The 21,698-nt window shown below is 35.9% G+C and overlaps 1 long non-coding RNA gene across 1 annotated transcript in view; it reads left to right on the top strand.

The window, feature by feature from the left end:
- Positions 1-7,098: 7,098 nt before the first annotated feature.
- The window catches only part of LOC135082910 (uncharacterized), a 97,147-nt gene continuing 82,547 nt past the window's right edge, over positions 7,099-21,698 (top strand). Inside the window, exon 1 of the long non-coding RNA XR_010259518.1 lies at positions 7,099-7,122. This is a non-coding gene — a long non-coding RNA (uncharacterized LOC135082910). The remainder of the gene's footprint in view (positions 7,123-21,698) is intronic.

The following is a 21,698-nucleotide window of genomic DNA, read 5'->3' as shown; positions in this document are numbered from 1 at the left end:
TAGAGCTTTCCGGGCAATACCTTTAAAACCTAGTCTGAAAATACCTTATCACGTCAAACTGATGTTGATTATTGCTGAAGTCTCACCTACTCTATTGGGTGACGATCTGGGCTAGCATGGGAGAGCTGTGAGGGTCTTATCTACCATTGTGGATAATGATCCCGCACAATGTATTTTGTTAGTGGAATAAGTGACTTATGACTTATACAAGACTCATGACTTGCGACTATGACTGGGAGGGCTGTGGGGGTCTTATCTACCATCGTGGATAATGATCCTGCACGACTTATGACTATGACTGGCTCCTGTGTGGAGCGGGGCCCCTGTGTGGGGCGGGGCTCCTGTGTGGGGCGCTCCTGTGTGGAGATGACTTATGACTATGATTAGGCTCCTGTGTGGAGCGCTCCTGTGTGGAGCGGGGCCCCTGTGTGGGGCGGGGCTCCTGTGTGGGGCGCTCCTGTGTGGAGGTGACTTATGACTATGATTAGGCTCCTGTGTGGAGCGCTCCTGTGTGGAGCGGGGCTCCTGTGTGGGGCGGGGCTCCTGTGTGGGGCGCTCCTGTGTGGAGGTGACTTATGACTGTGACTGGCTCCTGTGTGGAGGTGACTTATGACTACAACTGGCTCCTGTGTGGAGATGACTTATAACTATGACGGGCTCCCGTGTGGAGCGGAGCTCCTGTGTGGAGCGGGGGCTCCTGTGTGGAGCGGAGGCTGCCTTGGGTGGCGGTGGCTGCCTCGGGTAACACCGGGTTGGGCAACCTGCGCTAGGTATTCGGTAACTTGTGTCAATTTTGTGTATAGAAGATATAAAATACAAATTTAGTTTTATTGAAGAATTTCCTTTGTGTTGATCATTTATAAAATCTTCGAGTAGTATAAAATCTTTGAGTAGTATGAACCATTTGATTAGTATGAACCATAGTATAAAAACTCTGAGTAGAAAGTACCCTCATTTTTGAAGTCAGGTTTGGCCGAGCAATATAATCCATAAATTTTATCTCATTTGCAGATGATTCTCATGAGTACCTACTCATCACCCGAGGACGTGTGAAACGTCAGGAAGGCCGTGTCGTAGAATATTGATTGTCATGTAATTACTTAGTAATCATTTTAATAAAACCAAATAATAATAACAACATTAATTTTAAATGTAATAAATTATAATTTGATTTATTGTAAATATCTAGTTATGTTATAAAATAGTTTGCAATAATGAAAAGGAGTTGTATTGACCGTACCGAGACAGGTCGGGCGCTACCTGCTAGCCGGTTTGGGTGGGGATGGCTGTATAAAAGAACGAGCACGACCGTACTCGTGGCATTCTGGCCTCACCCGCCGCTCGGTATTGTTGTCTCGGTCCTGTGTGTGAGACTGCTCGAATATTATTATTGTTATTATTGTATTCTTACCGAAATACAACAATCTATAGTGTTAAAACTATACATCGTTTTATTTAACTTCCTGGTGAAACATAATGTCCTGCCCCTTCTGACCGTTCTCCGACATATCTTTATGGTGTACGTATTGTATTATTTTCAAAACAATGGATTTGGAAAAATTCTACATTGCACATGGAAATGCAAATAAGTAAACAAAAACTTTTGAATTTAATAATTTTACTTTATTTTATGAACACACATAATATTATACACCAAAAGCGTCTTTTCGCAAAGTTTTCAACAACACTAAAAAAGCATTTGCACATTGAGAAAACTCAGATCACTTGTGAACTTATCAGAAAGTTTCTTTGCGATTCACGAAGGAACGAACAAAACTCCGATGAACCAGAACAGCAGCAGGTACGAAGGAATGAACTTGAATTTGACTCGACGACTCTTCAATACTTTAATAGGGCCACAGAAAACTTAAATGATGGCTAAGAAAACAAGAATGCATTTAACATAACAAAAACAACACCGGCCATTTTGGAGGAAAAACAAAGTTGCCATATGTTAAATAGTAATTTCTACTACTCTATTATGTAAATTATAACAAAAATGTCAATGTTCAGTTTTAAATTAAAACAAATTAATTTCATTTAAAAAAAGTTTTCACATTGTAACTAACAATAATTATTCTCAAATATATTTTAATTAAGAAAAAAATGAAAATATGAAGGAAACAGGAGCAGCGACATCTAGAGCGTTTTAGGGTAGTTAAAAAGTATTTGAATTTATTCACCGATGTCGCTGTTTGGAAGCAAGTTTCACTTCGATGACCGTTGTATGGAAGTTTCCACACCCTGGTCAAGATCTCTGACAGTCTTAATCTAAGCTGACAGTTGAATGAAAACTAAAATTGACAAATTTGACAGCTTTGATTGTCACGAAAGCGGAAGTAGATAGTGCTTGACGTTGGTACCATTTGGCATACTCGCACTGCCCCCCTAGACAAAACGCACTTTTTGATCGAATCGAAAATCGAATCCGTCAAAACTCCATACAAAAAACGGGCTTTTCGACCACTTTTCGACTGGTTTGCGATTATAAATTGCACTTTGTCTAGAGCTAGACCCACTGGTATCGGTTTTCAAATTGGTATCAATATTTTTACGATATGGGCGCAGTCATAGAGGGGTTAAAAGATTGACAGATCTCTTGTACATCTTAAAAAAAAAAATTGTCTATGGTCTCGGGTGTCTTGCTTGTCTGTCAATAAATTCAGATTTCTAATAACTTTGTTGTTATTTTCGCGATTATTCGTTAATTTTCTCAAGAAAGTTAATTTTATAAGTGTATGTGGAGTTTTCAGTTTACCAAGGTATGTATTATCGATGACTATCTTGGCGTATGTAAATTATTGTGTCATTAATTACATTGCAAACAGTGCATTTTGCTGTGTAAGGTTTACGGGTATTTCTCCTATTTATGTTTAGTAATTATTAATAAAATATTATTTACTACGTAGTCTAGAACGTCTAGAGTGTTATGTGTACCTCACACTCTTATTATTGCTAAGTTTTTGTTAACTAATGCAATTTGAAAGCTGGCACTCGTCGACCGGTTTTCGGTTGAATATTTCAGTCGGTGTCGCTCAATCAGCACCAATTACTCTCGTTTTGTAGATAAAGTGCCACCAATTATGTCGGGTAACTGCTGACGCTGCTTGCATGCGTGGAATTGCGCGGCAATTCTCTTAAGAAAGAGCTGACACTTCTTGCTATGCATTGCAAACTTGATCATATTTTTGACCTATTAACTAGGTATGGACCGGATTTCTGCAATTGCTATTCAACTACTGCAATTGCTGCATTATCTACATAAATATCATACCGGAAGTCAAGTATGCTGTATAAACTCAGTGTATAAATAAAGAAGTTTATCTGTTTATCATGTACTGTTTATCATGCAGTTGTAGCATGTATGTACAAATGATAGAATATATAGCGAAACATTGGCATCTTATGCTGTTGTATTAGAGGCTATTTTGCAACAAAATATTATAATCAGTGACTGTAGGTATATGTTGATTTACATGCTAATAAGTTGCAAGGATGTTTTCATTCATTAAATTGTTTTGCATTGATTTGAAATCTGTATTTACTTGTGTGATTAAGAATAAGTAAAATAAGATAATTTTTTCATTTTGTAATTTCTATCAGACCTATTTGTATTGATTGATAAAATCGTTTTTTGTTTGCTCTTATGTTTTCTTTATAATTTATAAATAACTTTTTAGATGATCCAGAATGAAATCCATCAAGATCTCTTCGGGTCGATCAATAAATTTCTTTCTTCATGATATGAAAAAATAATTAAAAACTAGTTTACTTACTTATCCTCGTAAGTCCTGTGTTTTTTCAACAGCAGTATTCATATCTGCCGGATGTACTATACCAAGTACAAACTAAGAAATGTGCTTCAGACCGAGATAAAATATTGACGGTTTTACATAGTTTTTTAAGTGTTACATTGTGTTTTGTATTTTTTACTGTAAGTTTAGCATCTTTAGAACCTGTTTTAAAAGAAAAATATTGAAAATAATTTGTACTCCTGTAAGTACGTTAGGCTTTTTATACAGTGTAAAAAAATAAAATAAGATAGATAAAAGTTTTATTTAAGTATTAAAAATAAATCATATTTTTCTTCTAAACGTCACTTAAGTAAGCAATAATTATGAAATTCAGTCTTTAAGACAAAATTATTTGGCCTTAGCGTTTTATATGGAGAATTTCACCAAAATTAATTTTTCCATACTAATATTTTTGTGATTTTTTAAAAAGCCATAAATTCAAATTTTATGAAATTTTGTAGGTAGATTGTAACAACATTAAGCTATAAAAAAAATTAAGACATTTTTTGAAAATTGGTATCTGCATAAAAATGTATTTATTTTTGTTTAATGGAAACGGACGACAATTAGGACGAGCTGTCTTTGAAGATTAAATTCTAATTTAAAAAATAAAATTAAGTTTAATATTTTATACGTAAAAGTAAGCCCTTGAAGTATAATTTCAAATAAAAAAAGAATGATGGACATAGCTATACTGTGAAAGAAATTACATACTAATGAACATTAAAGAAAAAAAAAAACGCTAATTTTATACCTAATACAACTTTCATACAATTATTTGTGTAACAAACGCCTAACGTACTATATCAAGTACAAATTATTTTGACCGATCAGGAACCTCCTAAAATACTAAGTTTCTTTTTAAATTTTGTTTAATTTACAAGAACTATAATTTATACTTACTGATACATTTAAAAAACAAGACAAAAAACAAAAGATTACTTTGATATAAACAGATAAACTATCCTCGTTCCGGCTGGCAATCCGACTGCGTGACCATTTTGAGAAAAAATTACACTGACACTGACAGTTGACGTTACCTGTCTAACATGGCTGAATTGACCATAGAGTATTGAATGAGTATGGTCGTATCATTTTTGCCATTGTAAAAAAACTACCCGATAAATGGGGAAAGAAAAATTTGTACTTGGCTAAGTACATTAGGCAGTTACGCTTGCTATGTAGTTTAAATGTCAGGTCTGAACTACTATGCTTAGTATGTACTTGTACAAGTACGCGGGGACTTACGAGGTTAAGCCCGTTTTCACGATAAAGAAGAACGGTCATTTGTGACCCAGGCCCGACAGAAACGAGACATACCTCAGTTTTTTTGTCATGTCTTAATTAGTTAAATTATATATTTTTTATATTCGAAATCTATGTATAACACCAAAATATTACCCTTTGTTTTTGTTCAGGCGCTATACAAAAACTAATACAAAATGCCTATTTATCACCAAAATTGGTAAATGTATGTACCTAAATGTCTATTACAGCTGCTATGGAATGTATCTAGGTGACCTGGAGATACAGCCGGATTATACAGGGTGTAAACGAGAAGTTACAAAATCCAAAAATTCAATGTTACCAGCTTCCATAATCTGTAACCTATTATTGGTACCATTTGAAAGAGCTCGTGAAGCACTTTCAGAATCAGTAACTATTTTTTCGATATCTTGCATAGTTTAGAAATAATCGAGTGAGAACACTTATCGTTCCATATGTATAACCACCCTGTATAATCCGGCTGTATCTCCAGGTCACCTAGATACATTCCATAGCAGCTGTAATAGACATTTAGGTACATACATTTACCAATTTTGGTGATAAATAGGCATTTTGTATTAGTTTTTGTATAGCGCCTGAACAAAAACAAAGGGTAATATTTTGGTGTTATACATAGATTTCGAATATAAAAAATATATAATTTAACTAATTAAGACATGACAAAAAAACTGAGATATGTCTCGTTTCTGTCGGGTCTGGGTTTTTTTTGTATGGGGCGTGACCGTTCTTCTTTCTAATTTTTAAGTGCACCTTTTGAAAACAAATTTCCTGTTATGTGGTGTATATGTGGTACCATAGGGGTCACTTAAAAATTAGGGATTGATGAGAAAACGGGCATTAGCCTAATAATTTAATAAACAAATAATTTTGATGCTCTTTTTTGCCAAGTTTAAAGTGGAATAAATTCAGGCATTATAATATTGTGTGATGTGTGTGACATTCCCTTTATACAAGGTAGGTAAACACTGTTGCATTTTTTTTGGTTGTGATAGGTACTATTCTTGCAACAATAATTGTACTATAAGTAGTCTGACACTGCCTGACTTGTTTAGCAATAGAGGACACTTGTTCCCTTAAAATATGAGACTACTAACCTTCCTAGAATAGCAATATGCAATAGGCACTGTTTTCAAATAAACAACTTCCAAAATAGGTTCAAAAGTATAATATCTAATAGACTACATAAGTCTCCTTGCACATTTAAAGCATGGCAACCCTAATGTCGTAATTTCCGCGTCTGTCCACTAGAGCGCAGCACTGTTGCGGGTAGATGGAGCAACAATGAAAAATAGGGTAGCGAGCCGACAGATATTGTTGATAATAACATTTCCACGCGGCAACTGGAAATTAAGTATTGGTGGGACGCTGCTCCCGTTATAGATCGTTTCATCCACGAAGACGCGCCCCACCACTTTTTGGTCGAGGGAAGCGCGGGGTGCGGGGAGTTTGATCCATTATTATAGTGTGCATGTGCACTCATGGATGCGTCATTATTTATTGTTCTACACACACACTACAATAATGACTGATTGCTTGGATCAAACATGCACGTCATCATATTTTTAGAAATTCAAGACTTATTGAGATGTAGAGAGCGCTAGTTTCGTAATGCTCGTAACTTCTAGAATAGACCTATCTTTTATGTCCAAGCGTGTACTATCGTAAATGTTTTAAAATGAATCGTAAAAAATATGAAATGCCCACAACAAAGCAGGCTTGTCGCTTCCGTCGCGCGATGCAGTCAGCTTCATTTCCGCGCTACAAGAAAAATGGGCTAGCGGGTTGACGCGACAATTTCGTTCCGTTTTCTGCAGTGTGAACACGATATTTCGTTCTTACAAATGATTGCACTTTATAGTATCTTAGAGTTGACTATGTCGGTGTGAGATTGCTCGCGTAAACTGATACTTATTTTGTGAGAAATTTTAGGCACTTTTTCTAACAGAAAAAAAATCATACAAATACCTTTATGCCTTCTTCATAACATTAATTGTCATTATTTTTTCAGGTGAAACGCTGGTTTACCGAAAAGATCCAGTTGGTAAGTACCTAAAATGTAATTTTGGAATATTTTTAATAACAATACTCATACATTTATTCCCATTTATATGTAAGGTAGCATGGTGCATTATGGAAATCAATATTTGTCCGATATTTTAAATATGTTTATTATGCCCGATAATACCATTAAATAAAAATAGTAGGTATACTTGTAGTTATATACAAACTATGTAGGTATATTTAAATATTTTTAATTAATTTTCAATTTTTTCCTTTGAAAGCGGTTTTACGGAATCTTAATAGAGTTACTTTATAGTATAATACAAATGAATAAAAAATATAATATGTATACGATCGTACATATTTTAAACGTTCCTATTTATTTAGTTATTTAATTTTTAGCGTTATGAGTTACATCTTAAACTAATTTGAAAATTATAAATAACCTTGTAAAAATCGAAATGCCTAAGACAGGAATTGAATCGTGGGTTCAATTTCCCGCCGTAGGCAGTTCGATTTTTTCAAGTTATTTATAATTTTTAAAATTCCTATTTATTTATTACATTAACTAATTTAACAAAGTTTAACTCTGCAGTGAAAGGAAATCTCGCAAGACGAATAAACGAAATGACAGTTAAAATAAGTAGAACAATGCCAGTTTTTCAGCTGAAGACTGAAAGTGAAGCCCTAGCCTACATCCGGATACTCTGAAATCCGGGTAACCTAAAAAGCTCGCCCGGTACTTAAGCACGGCTTTGTGAAGTCGACGCGAATGCAATCCGAAGATCCTGTAACAAAAAAAAAATGAAAATTGTCTTTGGTCGTTTAGTGATGTGGAAAAATTAATTGGTGATAATAAACTAAAAAAAAGTTTTAATAACGCTGTATTATTGACGTTATAAAATTTAAAAACACGAATAAAAATAAAATACGTTTTAAAAGAGAAAGTTGTTACTAGGTATGTTTATGACGAATCAAAAAGTAAAGCTATTTAGATCAATTTCCTGTCCATTACGTTGACTCATAAATAAGTATCACGCTGAGCATAAGGTGTAAGCCGTATAGATAAAAGACCTCTATATGAACTGGGTAAAAAACATTTTTCAAATTGCTTAGTTTAAAAAACACTAGGAACTTTTTCTGTGTTGTCTGTACAAGTGCCTAAATGGATATGATATAATTTTTCGCGACTCATCGATGTACACGGTGTGAGGTTGACGTAGTATTATCTACAGCTTAGTAGCTAGGTACTAGCTTACTACAGCGTAAGCTTTCCGCCCGCGGCTTCGCCCGCGTGGAATTTTGTCTGTCACAGAAAAATATTATCGCGCGCATCCTTGTTTCAAAAACCGGGATAAAAACTATCCTATGTCCTTTCCCGGGACTCAAACTATCTCCCTGCCAAATTTCATCAAAATCGGTTCAGTGGTTTAGGCGTGAAAGCGAGACAGACAGTTACTTTCGCATTTATAATATCAGATTCCACATTGATCATCTAGGTCAGTGTTTTTCAACCTGTGGGTCGCGACCCCCTGGGGGGTCGCGAAGCCTCTTTAGGGGGGTCGCGAGAGCTCGTAAAAACTACCTCAGTAAAAAATCAAAGAAGTTTTAAAGCTAGATTTATCCGAAATCTAATTATGCAAATGCATAAATGTTGTATAGATTGAAGAATTAGGTCCCTACAACATCTTTGTAAAAGGCATGAAAAAAAAGGCGAACAGTCGGGGGGTCGCTAAATTTTTTTTCATACTAGGGGGGGTCGCGTCATGAAAAAGGTTGAAAAACACTGATCTAGGTGATCAAATCCAGGATCAAAGCGGAATGAACCGTCTTTAAGGGACACCTTGTAAGCCCTGTATGTTACGAATTCAATCAATCTAAATGCATCGTTATCTCAGCCTCAAGGTTAACAACTTTAAATACACCACTATGTGTATGAACCTTGTTGTTAATGACAGGACTGTAGAGTACCACCTGTCCAATCATCAGCATCATTCATACAAAATGACTGGTCGGGCTTAATTATACATTACCTACTTTGCCGCGAAACAACATAGCGTTAATACTTGAAATTAATCGTCCAGCTTTATGACCTAGCTCTTGATGGAGTTTTCACCTAGTGAAACAATTTTCAGAATCTGTTTAGTAGTTCCATAAGAAGAAAGAAAAAAGAAAATCAAGCGATCGCAGCCGAATGCAAAACTTATATCCTAGGAATAACAATTAACTCTTGTCACATTTGTATTCTCAGATTTACCTCTTTAACCCTCAAGAATAGGCTCTATCAACAAATTCACACGTTTTTGCCTTTAAACAGAAAGTAATTAATTACTGCTGGTAATCTACGATCAGATATAACTGTGTAGGGGAGACTGGGTACGGTTGAAACAATTTTGCTTTTATTGTCTATAATTTTGTTGTTTAATAACCAAGTGACGATTACGATACGTGAAATTGAAATTTGAAGTTTTAGCTATGATATGGCTGTATCATTATAGTTCCCGGGTTACTATTTATAGAAATATACGCAATTTAAAAAAAAAGAAATTTTGTTTCAACCGTCCCCATGCCAGGGGCGGTTGAAACAGCGATTGGGATCTGTTGAAATACATACAAATAATACAATAAGTACTAATAAAACGTGTTTTATTTATCATTAATAATACGAATATTAAAATTATAGTACCACATGACGACATTAATCAGTCTAAGTATTTAATATTTCTAAAACATTAATTAGCCTTTGATTAGTAGTAAACATTAAAAAAAATAACAGAAATATGATTAACTAAATGATATTTCCAAACCTAATAAACATTAATAATAAAATAATATTAAAATTCTGAATAAAATTAACGAAAATTTGTTTTTTTTTTCAAACCATACTTTTCCGCCGTTTTCCGCAGTGAATCTCAAGCTTTTACCACCTCTAATGCTTTACTAAGTCAATTTCCTCTCTGAAAATCTTCCTTACCCAAACTCTCGGTATCTACAAAAAATTAACATTAATAAATTTTCTGTTTCAACCGTACCCACAAAAAATGTTTCAACCGTCCCCAACCCCACTTTTGGTAAAATATACTTTATAGTTTCGATACTAATGATAACACATTAAAAATAGTTACTGGCCCTTATTCTACAAGCTTCATTATAATCGCAAACGCACACTCGATACATTCACATAAAAAGAACAGGTAGTATATGCGTTAATGTCTGAAGAAAAATACTTACTTTTGGGCAGTAAAAAACAATATGGCGTTTTGCACACAACGTCAACGCCTTAGGAAGTTTTAGGCACTAAATTCGTGTTCGGACCTGTTGTCCGCTTCTTTTTCCCCTAGGACCCCTAACTCCCGGTGGAACCGTTTACGAGATATTTGCTCTGTTTCAACCGTCCTTTGTTTCAACCGTACCCAGTCTCCCCTACTTGTTAGGAAAACCGTTGTTTTTAATGCTGCTTTTACACTATGCGGAAATTAGCCGAGTCAAGTAAAAAAACAGAGGAGTGGGGATGAAATTCATTCATAATTCATCCCCACTCCACTGTTTTTTTGACTTGACTTGGCTAATTTCCGCGCAGTGTAAACGCAGCATAATCGTAGATTTAACAATTTTTTTAATTATGGACACTCTCTTTTAGGGATTTCAGTAATAAAAAGTAAAATGTTTGACTTTACTTTGATTTTAACAAATGCAAACATGCGATCTTATCGATATTCTTTTTTTCAGTAACCGACTAAGAAACTGTTTGTCTATGGTACATGGATAGGAAAGAGGTTTTGTTTACTTTCAAATATTTGCCATAGATACTGCCGGCGCCTGCGCCGATTGGAAGTAATAGCTTTTGATTAATATCATAACAGCGGTCTGTTGATAGGTATAAGAGGAACAATAGTTATATGATCTAGTCTAGACAACAATAGATATAGTTAGATAGACTAATGAGTAATTATGAAGTGAAGATAGTTGATTAAGTGTTGGCATGTCGTTAAGAGAAACAAGTCTGAATATAGGTCCCTAGTGAACTCTTTATTGAATAAAACTCGTGTTGGCTTTGGCTTTTCCGTGACTATCCTGTGATGATGCTCTAAAGATTTCTGAAGATCTAATCTAAAGGATCTGTCTGATAGTCTCACCAGATCCTGACTTAAGTCTTGTAACTGTTTTTGTAATTTAAGAAACTTTTGCTCCTTTGGGAGCAAAAACAGTGTTTACCCCATACAAAAATAAAGAATTTCTTTGTGAAAACTAGTAATCAGTGTAAGCCTGTGTTTGCTAGGAGAGTTTCCCACGAGCTCTTGATACGGCGAGCGGAACGTAGGTCACAGTTCTTTCAGTCAAATGAACGTTATATTGTGTTCTCGCTGTTAAACGACACGACAAAATAATCGGCATAAATCGGTATCTTTAACGCACGAAAGGGAGCATAAGCGCTCGACCAAAAGGTTGGATTCGCTTGTCGTATTACTTCTCATGCATCGTCTACTCTACCTTGATCCTACCTCAGCAATCAAGATCTGTGTCGGGAACTATCCTTACAAAACTTCTTGAACCGAATGCAACTGCGTCTTTGTGTAAAAGCTGACAGAAAGCTACTTTTCTCAAACGCAAGTCAAACGCTTCACGAACATTTGCTGTGTTTTAGTGAAAAACTAAGGTGTTCGGACTTTTTAATGGAAAGTGCTTAAAGTCTTTGTTTGTGCGTGAACTTTACCGCGCAAATCCTGCTAGAAAAGTAGAGTAAACGATTTGTCAGGGTAAACAAGTGACAATGTGATATTTGACCCGCAAGGTCACCTTGGTTGACCTTGAAAGTTCTTTCATTCGCTAAGGAGAAATCTGATTTTGAGCGTAGATGTTACATAATATCAAGGTTTGTCTGATTTTATTGTTTTTTATGATTATTGTAAACCAACGAAGACGACTCGACATCACGTATCTTATGTTATCATCCATATATTGTGTCCTTTTATCTAAAACAAAATTCTGAATCCCAATTTGAATCGGTGTAAGTAGTGTGCGCACCTATACAATATGTTCATAATGATTAACAGCCCGACCAAACTATCGGCCGACGAAAAGTCTGCTGTCTGCGGGGTGTCATATACGTATGTCTGCTAAACATCATTTCCTTCGAACTTATGTTCAAACTTCAAACATGACGTTTGTTAATGGAAACACCATTTGATGAGAGCTAAATGACGCTCGCTGTGCTTTGTAAAGCGGATGGCACAGTTTAAATGCATAATTTGCTATTGCGGTTAACATTCGCAGAAAGCATTTTTCTACAGAAAGAACGCGCGAATACAGAAGACCAGACGGTTAGTTTTTAGCCGCGGAATTCCGATTAAATTCTAAAGGAATTTTACGGTTTTAACTTTTTGGATTGTTGCTGGCTCTACAATGACTCCTTAATCAAATTAATAGTACCTAAGTAGCAAATCATCTGAAGACATTAACACATTAGAAAACAAGCTGAATTTGTTATGAAAAGAAATTGCCGTTATTTATTTGTTCCGCACATTTGACAGAGGAGATTAAGAACTTAATGGCGCTACACTCTTTGTGTATCGAAGTCCATTAAGTAGACCTATACACAACAATACTAGAGAATCGGCCTTTTGGAACTGAAACATCAAAAGAGGTTAGAAGAATTGATACCACCAAAACTTTTAAAGTAGAATACAATTTGAGCAAATTGCATAGTAGTTGACAATTTTTAAAATTGCTGATTCCCATTAAACTTATAGGATGTAAAAAGAGAAATCAAAAATCCGATACATTGAAAGTATCAATGTTACACTTTAAACTGATACCTACTTGGTTCGAAGTGACTGCGTTCCTTGATGCCAATGAATAGGAACGGACAACGAGCGCGATCCTGTTACGATATCAGACGCCTCTTGGGTTACAAACGCTGCGAATGTTTCAAAACATTTGCATACAACATTGTCGCCGACATGGAAAAACATTAAGGAGGTGCGATATATTTTAAATGACAACGGGAGATCGAGTAGCGAGATTTCAATCATTTTATGGCCTCTGATTGGGCGGAGAAGCATTTTACTTTAACGATCTCGTTCGTTTTGTGTTTGAATTCAATTTTGGAATACTTTTTATCAATAGAATGAAAAATATTGCCAGAGTGCAATTTGATTCCACGAATCATCGACATAGGACGATTTTAAAGATATGCATGCATTCCGATTTCATCGCGAAAAGATTTTATCTCGCAAAGCGTAAAAGATCTGAAATTCCATTTCAATGCTGATAAAATCTTATAAACAAACAGGTTTGGAGACCGTCTTATGCAAACGGCGCTAGTTAACATTTTGACTTTGATCCTGGACCGAGCAGATGTTCCAAACAGAACTAGTTTTAAAGGGCACCTTTCCTTATCTCGTATACTGCCTAGTTTATTTAGTCGGCAGTTTATTTAATCCCTGGATTATGGCTGTGCGTGAATATTAACTACTATAATTGACACATAAAGTTCATCAGCCAATGGCAACACTGGCGCTGTTCTATTTTTAAATCAAAGTTATCTGGAGTCAACGGATTTAATCCTTTCGTAATTGAAATTTCAATTGTTATTTTTATCGTCCCTTTTTGCATAGCGATTAAAACGGGCGAAAACCTCGATGAGTTTGCCTGTTTATTACATTTGTGTTGAGCTGAGGATCCAGCGTTTATGCAACCGTTTAAATGGATTTCGAAACTGTTTATCGATGGCACTTAACGTTTCGTGGGCTTATTAAAATTGTATTTCGTATAATCGTTTTGCGACTGTTGTTGGTGAAATTGGCGAAAATTCTCTCGCTCGGGAGCGGAGGCGGAAAGATCTGGTTGTCCTGTTTCAGGAGCATCGATTGGCGTTCTCGGTTGTTGGCGTTGGAATCTGGACTTTGTGTGTTGGATTTTTAGGGTGTTAGTGGTTTGCGTGCTCTTGGTGGTTTAGTCGTGTAGTTTTTGGGGTACGTGTGGGCTCCACGCGGCCGGACCGTAGCCGCAGTGCCACGCCGGTCGCCGGCCCGACCGCCCGCGTCCCGTGCTCTTGATATTTCGGGAACATTCCCGTTCGATAACCGGCGACGCGTTGCGGTAGGTTTCGTACGTGTCCGATTTTTTATACCGAAACATGTAAACTTTGTGCTAGTGCTTTTTGTATGTCAATATTGGAGTGCTATAGCGTTTAGTGACTAAGTGGATGTGCGGAGTTGTTTACAATTGGTTTGTATAAAAATGCCGACATAATTTTGTGTCGTTTCCACGAAAGGGAGTAAACAATTACAGGATGTTAAGTGTTGTTATTTACGTCTTTCATATTCTTTGGAACTTATAAAAGACTTCTTATAATTCAGTCGCACTATTGGAATATCTTCAACTTTCTAAGATTTTAGGTTTCGAAGGTCTTCAGCAAAACTTCTCGAAAGTCTCAAAAAAGTGTTTCTAACTGAGTATAAATTAATGTAATGATTCAGGAACAATAACAGTAGATTACTCATAAACAAATATAGCCAATAAAGGCCGCCATGTAGAGCGCACATTCTGGTCATGGTTCATCAAACTTTAGTAATTAGAACTAACTCTGAGTGTGGTACAGCTAATAAAGCTGTATAAATTGGGTACTTTATTTATGTTTTGGCGGATAATCGAGCACAATGATCCTGCCCTCGACACTTCGATGTGTTTTGGAACGACTCCAATCGAAGTCCAATCGGAATTCAAATAATTGGTTGGCGATTCGAAATTTGATTTTTCAAACAGCGTGCTTAGCTTTTTTTAGTTTCTGGCCTGGATCATGATGATAGAGGTTTACTGTAAATTGTAAAAAGTATTATCAAATCACCAAAAGACCAAAAAGATTTTTTATTATTACTTGATGCAACTGGCTACGTCCACCCAAGCTCTAAGGTAAAAAATACATTTTAATAATAGTACCCAATACTTGAAAGTAATAAGGTCAAAAGTAACTTATACCAGAACTCTGTTTCAAAATAAGTCTTAAATATTGAATGAATAAAAAACAGAATGTCACTAAACAGGTCAGCAGCAAATTGATACCTTCTAATTTAATGTCGTCGATCGCATTATATTCGTGGAACTCCATCCCTGAGGTATTTTGCCTAATTAATAGAGCCTAATGAGGGATTTGCTTGCTCTCAATATCGGAGGATCGTTCCAAACTTCGCCGATTGAATATAAATGATGAGGTGTTCTCGAATTTCCGCCAATCAGATTTTGATCAGGCATATTTAGTGCCTTTTATTATGCTCTTTACAGATTCATGACAAAATCTTTTAAAGGAGTCAAAATTTCTTCCATCGTAAGCTCAAGGATCATAAGCATCAAAAACCAATATGCAATAACAAACAAGAGTTGTGCTCTACATCAAATCGTTAAAAAATTCGTAGGAACAGAATTCTTTAAAAGAGACGAATTATTTCATCAGAAGTTCAAGGACTTGAAGTTACATTATGCAACAAAAACCATTATGAAATATATAAAACACTGGTTCAATGGGAAAGTACAATATACACCTACTCGAAAGCTCACACCGTTCAATACTCGTACTCGTACATCTACCCGAAATCTTGACTCTACCCAGAAGTTGTAATGGCGAAAAATGTAATTGCCCGCCTTGCTTTACTATGCTTTAAAATATGATCACACCAAATAATGTGCCTAATCAGGAAACATAATAGACATTCATCAAACAAATTATACAAGGTTAGGGTTCACTCTGATAATTAGATCAATTTATTCGAACGCCTGTCGAGCGATCCTGCGCCCGACAGCGGATATTGTCGGTTCTCCTCCAATTGAATACTCGATGATCCACTCTCGATTACTCGATTATTGTTTTGAATTCGAAATTCGAAAGGTTAGGGCTGGGAAATTTAATATTCGATCATTAGACTACACTCGTATTCTTAATTTAATTGTTGTTTTCTTTTTTTATTTCTAAATGTTTTTGGAATCATAAAAAATTTAGGGACATTGAAACCTTTTGTACAGATGATAGCACATAGTATTTTTTTGCAATATTGCATTTTTATTAAAATTACATTGAGTTCCATAGTGATTAGCGTCATAATGTTGTCCTAATCCTTTATTTATTTATCTTCAGATAACATTATTTGGGTAAAAAATCGTCCCGTATTCAAATAACTAAGCCACATTAAAAATTATGAACTTATTTTGGACTTCATAATTTGCATTCATTTATATTACGAGTGCAGCGCTACACAATTTATTGTCATTAAGTTTTACGACTATACCACTCGGTAAAATTTAATAATCACACGGTTTATTGTGTCCTTTCTGCAGTAAATTAACTTTTATTTCTGTATTTTTTAATTTTAGAGCTGTAAAAACTTGTACACTTGACTGAAAATCACTAAGAAGATCTATTATATTTTCCTTAATCATTTGAGCGTTATATTATGTAAATTGGACGTATATTGGAAATTTGGGATCAGACTAACAAACATCTTGGAATTCTATCATATTTTATCGTGGAATTTGATGAGTAGTTCTAAAACAAACTGCGTATGTAAAATCACATTGTCATTATTCACTACTTAGTTAAGTAAGCAGTTAAGTAGTAGGTAAGGAAAACGGTGTTTTATTCCTACAAATCAGTGGTTCACAATACAGTTCTTGCAACTGACGAAGGCGAATGAGCTTTACTTGTGTGTCTAAGTGTACATGCACATAACGATAGTGTAATGTCCATCCATTTTGAAAATCTAACAGTAGCGAGCCACCACCACACATGTAAAGCTCACTTGCCTTCTTGGATTGCAACAACTATAGTTATTTACTTCGTACCTCGGCCATTGCATCGAACAATCAAATCTGATGTCAAAGCAATGACGCATCGAGTCGTTACGAGTCCTACGCGAGTCCTTTGACCCGCGCAATTGACTCCTAATATGTCATATATCAGCGCACGCGCATAGTGGGTCACACCGGCTAAATATAGCCGCAATTTGCGATATAACCGTTCTCATTACACCGCACCGATTGGGACGTGTTTTGGATACACAGGGTTGCCAGTGATGAAATGTTTACCTTTAACTTTTGCATAATGTAGGTGACACTACTGGTTACTGGTATAAATAAATAACCTTGGGCATTTTACACTGCACCTCCTCTACCAAAGTAAATATGGGGGTATGCATTTGAATTTTAACATTTTGATTATATTATGTGTCAAATGTGATTTGTTATAATAATAAGGAAAACATTAATTTTTTGATTGCTATATTTTGTACTATTGTTGTACTTTAATAAAGTAAAATAATGAAGGCGTACATTTGCTTAATTTAGAGACACAATGGCATTATTATTAGGTAGTAGAAGAATCGATTATAGAATCGAAGGACCATAAAACATTACCATCAGTCATAAAGGGTAGGAGGTGCATATTAATTGTGCAAATAAAAGGTTTTTTTACCTGTGGAAAATGTTACAGCCCTGTTTATTGAGATCACTCGGCTGGCGCTGCCTTCACGTAGATGGACGCGCTAATTTCGAGTATCGAGTACTCGTAGACGTGCGTGTATCGAATGAGGAATCGAGTTCGAACTAGATTGATATACCCCGATGACTTGCTGGATCCGATTTCTCATTAATATCGATAGTCATGATTAATGTGCCTAGTTGTAAAGTGGTACACTCTCGCTCTTGTTTGAGATAGGTTTTTTATTACGATGCGTAGTACAGATGAAAGTACATCAAGGTTGACATTGTGGCTTCTATGTAGTTGTCACAGGTGCTACTTTTGAATAATAATGCATAGTCCAATGTGCTGTTGATTGTACTACGTACTTTCGATCATAAAATTGATTTCTTACAGGTTTTTATTTTGAAATTAAGATTTTATCAAGGGATGTATAGGTTTTACTTTTTACTATGTATGTTAATATGCGCGTAAGCAATTGTAAATAAAAAGTCATTTACCTTTGATTTTAGTTCTCACAAAATCCGTACACTATAAATTGGCGTCGCAGTAGAGCTGTAAAAGCGAATAAGTAAACTACTTCCCGACTTAGCCCATCCCTAAGCGTGTACGGAAATACCTCAATCATTTTTACAGAAGCCAGTATTTTTAAAACGAGAAAACCAAACTTACTCACTTTCTCGCCGAACAAACAACGTTTGGGTTCCGTAAACAAAGTCGTGTTAAATGCAGTTAGTGCAGTCTACAGCTCATCAGACTGGTAATTTGTTGCAAAATAGCACTTATTAATCTTCTATATCTATAAAAGCGAAATGTCACTGACTGATTGACTGACTCACTCATTCATCACGAAATCTCAGAAAACGGGACGGGATTTTGCAAAATACAACCCCTAAGGGGGTAAAATGGGATCCACGCTTGGGTTACCCCGAAGTAGTAGCCCTGGAATATGTACTGAATAAACTATTTGATTTGAACACCTAGTAAACAGAAAGTGCAACTGTAAAATGTGTAAACCGTGAACGTTTAATACCTAACAACTAAGTAAACTTGTTTGTTTAGCAACCGTATTTCTTGTTAGTCATACTCTCAAAGCGGGCGCAAGTTTGTCATGCTCCATCGACAGGAGTGTAGCCTAAATCGAATCCGATGACTACCCTGCGCTTGGGATAGGTTTCTAAAAAGTAAAAAAATGCAGATTTACACGTACAGATTTTGTTTACTCACTCGATGCGACTCAGTTGCACCATCTGACTTTCTGTAACTATAACCATAACCGGAGATTTTTGTATGGTATTTGACAGACTTTTGACGTTTGTTAAAGTAAGATGGTGCAATCCAGCCTAAGTTTGTTAGTTTTAGGTATGTCTGATTTAGGCAATCAGTAATTTATAAAAACAAAATTTTATGAAACACTTAATCATCAGCTCAGCTGTCCTTAAATTAATTCTAGATAAAAGAGTAACTTATTAGTAATCTGTGGTAATAGGAAATACGAAATTTTTTTGGTTAATCATACTTTTAAAACTTAGATCAGCAAACTGGTGTGACACAAATGAACGAACATCATACGTATGAAAAAAGTCTGACTCGAAGGTGGTAATTGTTGTTAATGTAATGATTATTTACCTGCATTTAGCAGGCTACTTTCACAGAAGGGAAGTTGAACTTAATTTCCTCGTCCTTAGACAATGCATTACAGATATTGCGTTCGGCTAGACAGGGGTGTTATTTTGCCATTCGTCTTGGTTTCGGTTGACACCTTGATCCCACCTTCGTGAGGTTCGGAGATGCAGCTGGGTCGGACATGTCTGCCTTGTCTGTGGTATTAATGTTTCAGTGCCTGGTTTAGTGGAGATAGGTATTGTTGACCACATGTGTAGATAGACTTGGGAAGTTACAGGCATGCGTTTCACTAAAATTAGATTAAGATTTTTTAAATAATCAACTTGAAAAAATCTAACTGCGGCGGGAATCAATTGGGAGAGCAGTCGCCCGGCAAGCGAAAAACCTTATTTTAGCATTGTATTGATTTTGTACTTTACAATCCCAGTTAGGCCCTCAAAAAACCAGAAGTGAGAAAACTAGCAGGAAGAGTTACCTTTACCAAAAGGTAGAGTTACTAAAAACAAGGAATTTACAAATATCTCGTTTCAGCTGAACAAAGGCTTCTCCAAGGACTTCCACAACGACCGGTCCTGGCCCTGGACGAATATCTACTTAGATAATAAACAGTAACGTTTCGGTTAAAAGCTAAGATACCCATAAGAACTTACGTTCAACAAAATACGTCAGTATTTACGTTCTGTAATCAACAAACTAAGGTGTACAATCATGTACCCTACATGTGTTACGTTGTACGTATGAGCTTAAAGTATAGTGACAATGGACGCAGAATGCGATCTAATCCAGACGGTATTTCTGCAATTGCGTAATCCCCTCCACTGTGTACATGCTACAAACTTAAAAGGGATTTACACGTCACGTCTGGTTTTAAAGAAACTAAATGTACCTACGCTCCTACGTGTATTTTGAAATTCTTAACAATTAGCTTCGAATTAGCGGGAAAATTGTTAACACAATTAATTTCAGCTATACCTCAATAATACCTCTAATAATTAAGGAAAGTTAATCCATGTTTGGTCTAATGAAAAAGAGTGAGCATCTACATCTGGGTTTCAAATATTTACGTTTAGCAAATGGTTCTTTAAAACATTTAGAACTAATTCGTATGCCTAAAATTACCCAAATTGAAACATACCTAGTTTTTTAAATTGTGCGAAAGAGTATGGCTAGTCCGGGCTAAACAGGCTCTTGCATAACAGAGTTTTGTCTGTTAATGAGTAAAATTAATTTTAAATCACTGAACAAACCTCAAATTGATCACATTTTCGTCCAATCACGCTTGGTCGTCCCGTGTAAACCGCACTCCACCCCCCGCTGAGTGTCGTTGACTCCGGCGTCTGTGCGACAGTTCTGTACCGCGGTATTGAAAATATTTTGATATTATTCTACACTTACCAACTCACTGAGAACTTGAGAGCGATGATATTGTAAACCACTTTCTGTTTTGGTATTTTCGTGACCAAAAATGTAGCAAAATTCACTTCTGAAAATCCCCTTTTTTTATTTAGTTAATAACTGTTCTGTGTTGTTTTGATTTATGGTTAAGATAAACACTGTGGCATCTTATTGTTGTGCTATTTTCCAAAATAAATGTATACTCAGGCTGATTTCATATGCTGATTATGATTGATGATTCATGACCGATCTTGGCCACGGCGACGACCACTTCGTCTCCTGTCTTGGCGCCACTGGTGCGCCCGAAGATGGCCCGAAGATGACGTAGCCGATCTTCGCGGCAAACTCCCTCGCACATTGAGGGAATTTGAGCACGCCGAGTTGCACCGTCTTACTTTAACTTTGGCAAACGTCAAAAATCTATCCAACTCCATACAAAAGGCACATTGTCTTTGGAGCGGTTAAAATAAGGTGGTGCAACTCAGCCTAAGAATCTCCTAATCTATTCAGAGTTTGACCATGTCCGCAATTCTAAAATAACTAAACTTTATATCAATCATCCAGTTTCTACAACTGACCATTCAGTTTACTTATTAGAGCAAAGTGGACGTCAATAGTTAGTATTGTGAATTGAATAGCAAACAACGGGCTATAAAGTTGCATTCAGTTGCAAAACTAATAGTTTAGTGCTAGTTAGAACGAGTACAGGCTCAATAGGTAGACCTATATTTAGTACAATCAAAATCGATACAATATAGAGCGTTTGGTTGGCACAATTTCAACATTTAACCAATAAAATTAATCAGTCAATTCGATCTGTAGTCAGAATACAATCCAAAAAATGCACCATACGACCCAGTTCCAATCCAAATATTTGGATAAAATCAGTGCATTTTAAGTACTTACATACTTATTGAGACTATCACAACCTAATGTATCTGTATAACACCTATGTTTCACAATCTGAATTTTGTTGACCAACACATTTGACTAATTGATGACTGCTGCTGATGACAATGCGATGGCTAAACGTGCCCTCCAAAGCACTTTCCTTTCCTTTTTAGTTTTTAGACAATCAGTTAAATTTAAAACTCAATCAATGTCCTAACTAAACTGGGGGTCCTATG

This window comes from Ostrinia nubilalis, chromosome 22, assembly GCF_963855985.1.
Source record: "Ostrinia nubilalis chromosome 22, ilOstNubi1.1, whole genome shotgun sequence".
NCBI lineage: Eukaryota > Metazoa > Arthropoda > Insecta > Lepidoptera > Crambidae > Ostrinia > Ostrinia nubilalis.
The sequence above is the reverse complement of the archived record's forward strand: the minus strand, read 5'-3'. Positions and strand labels throughout refer to the sequence as shown.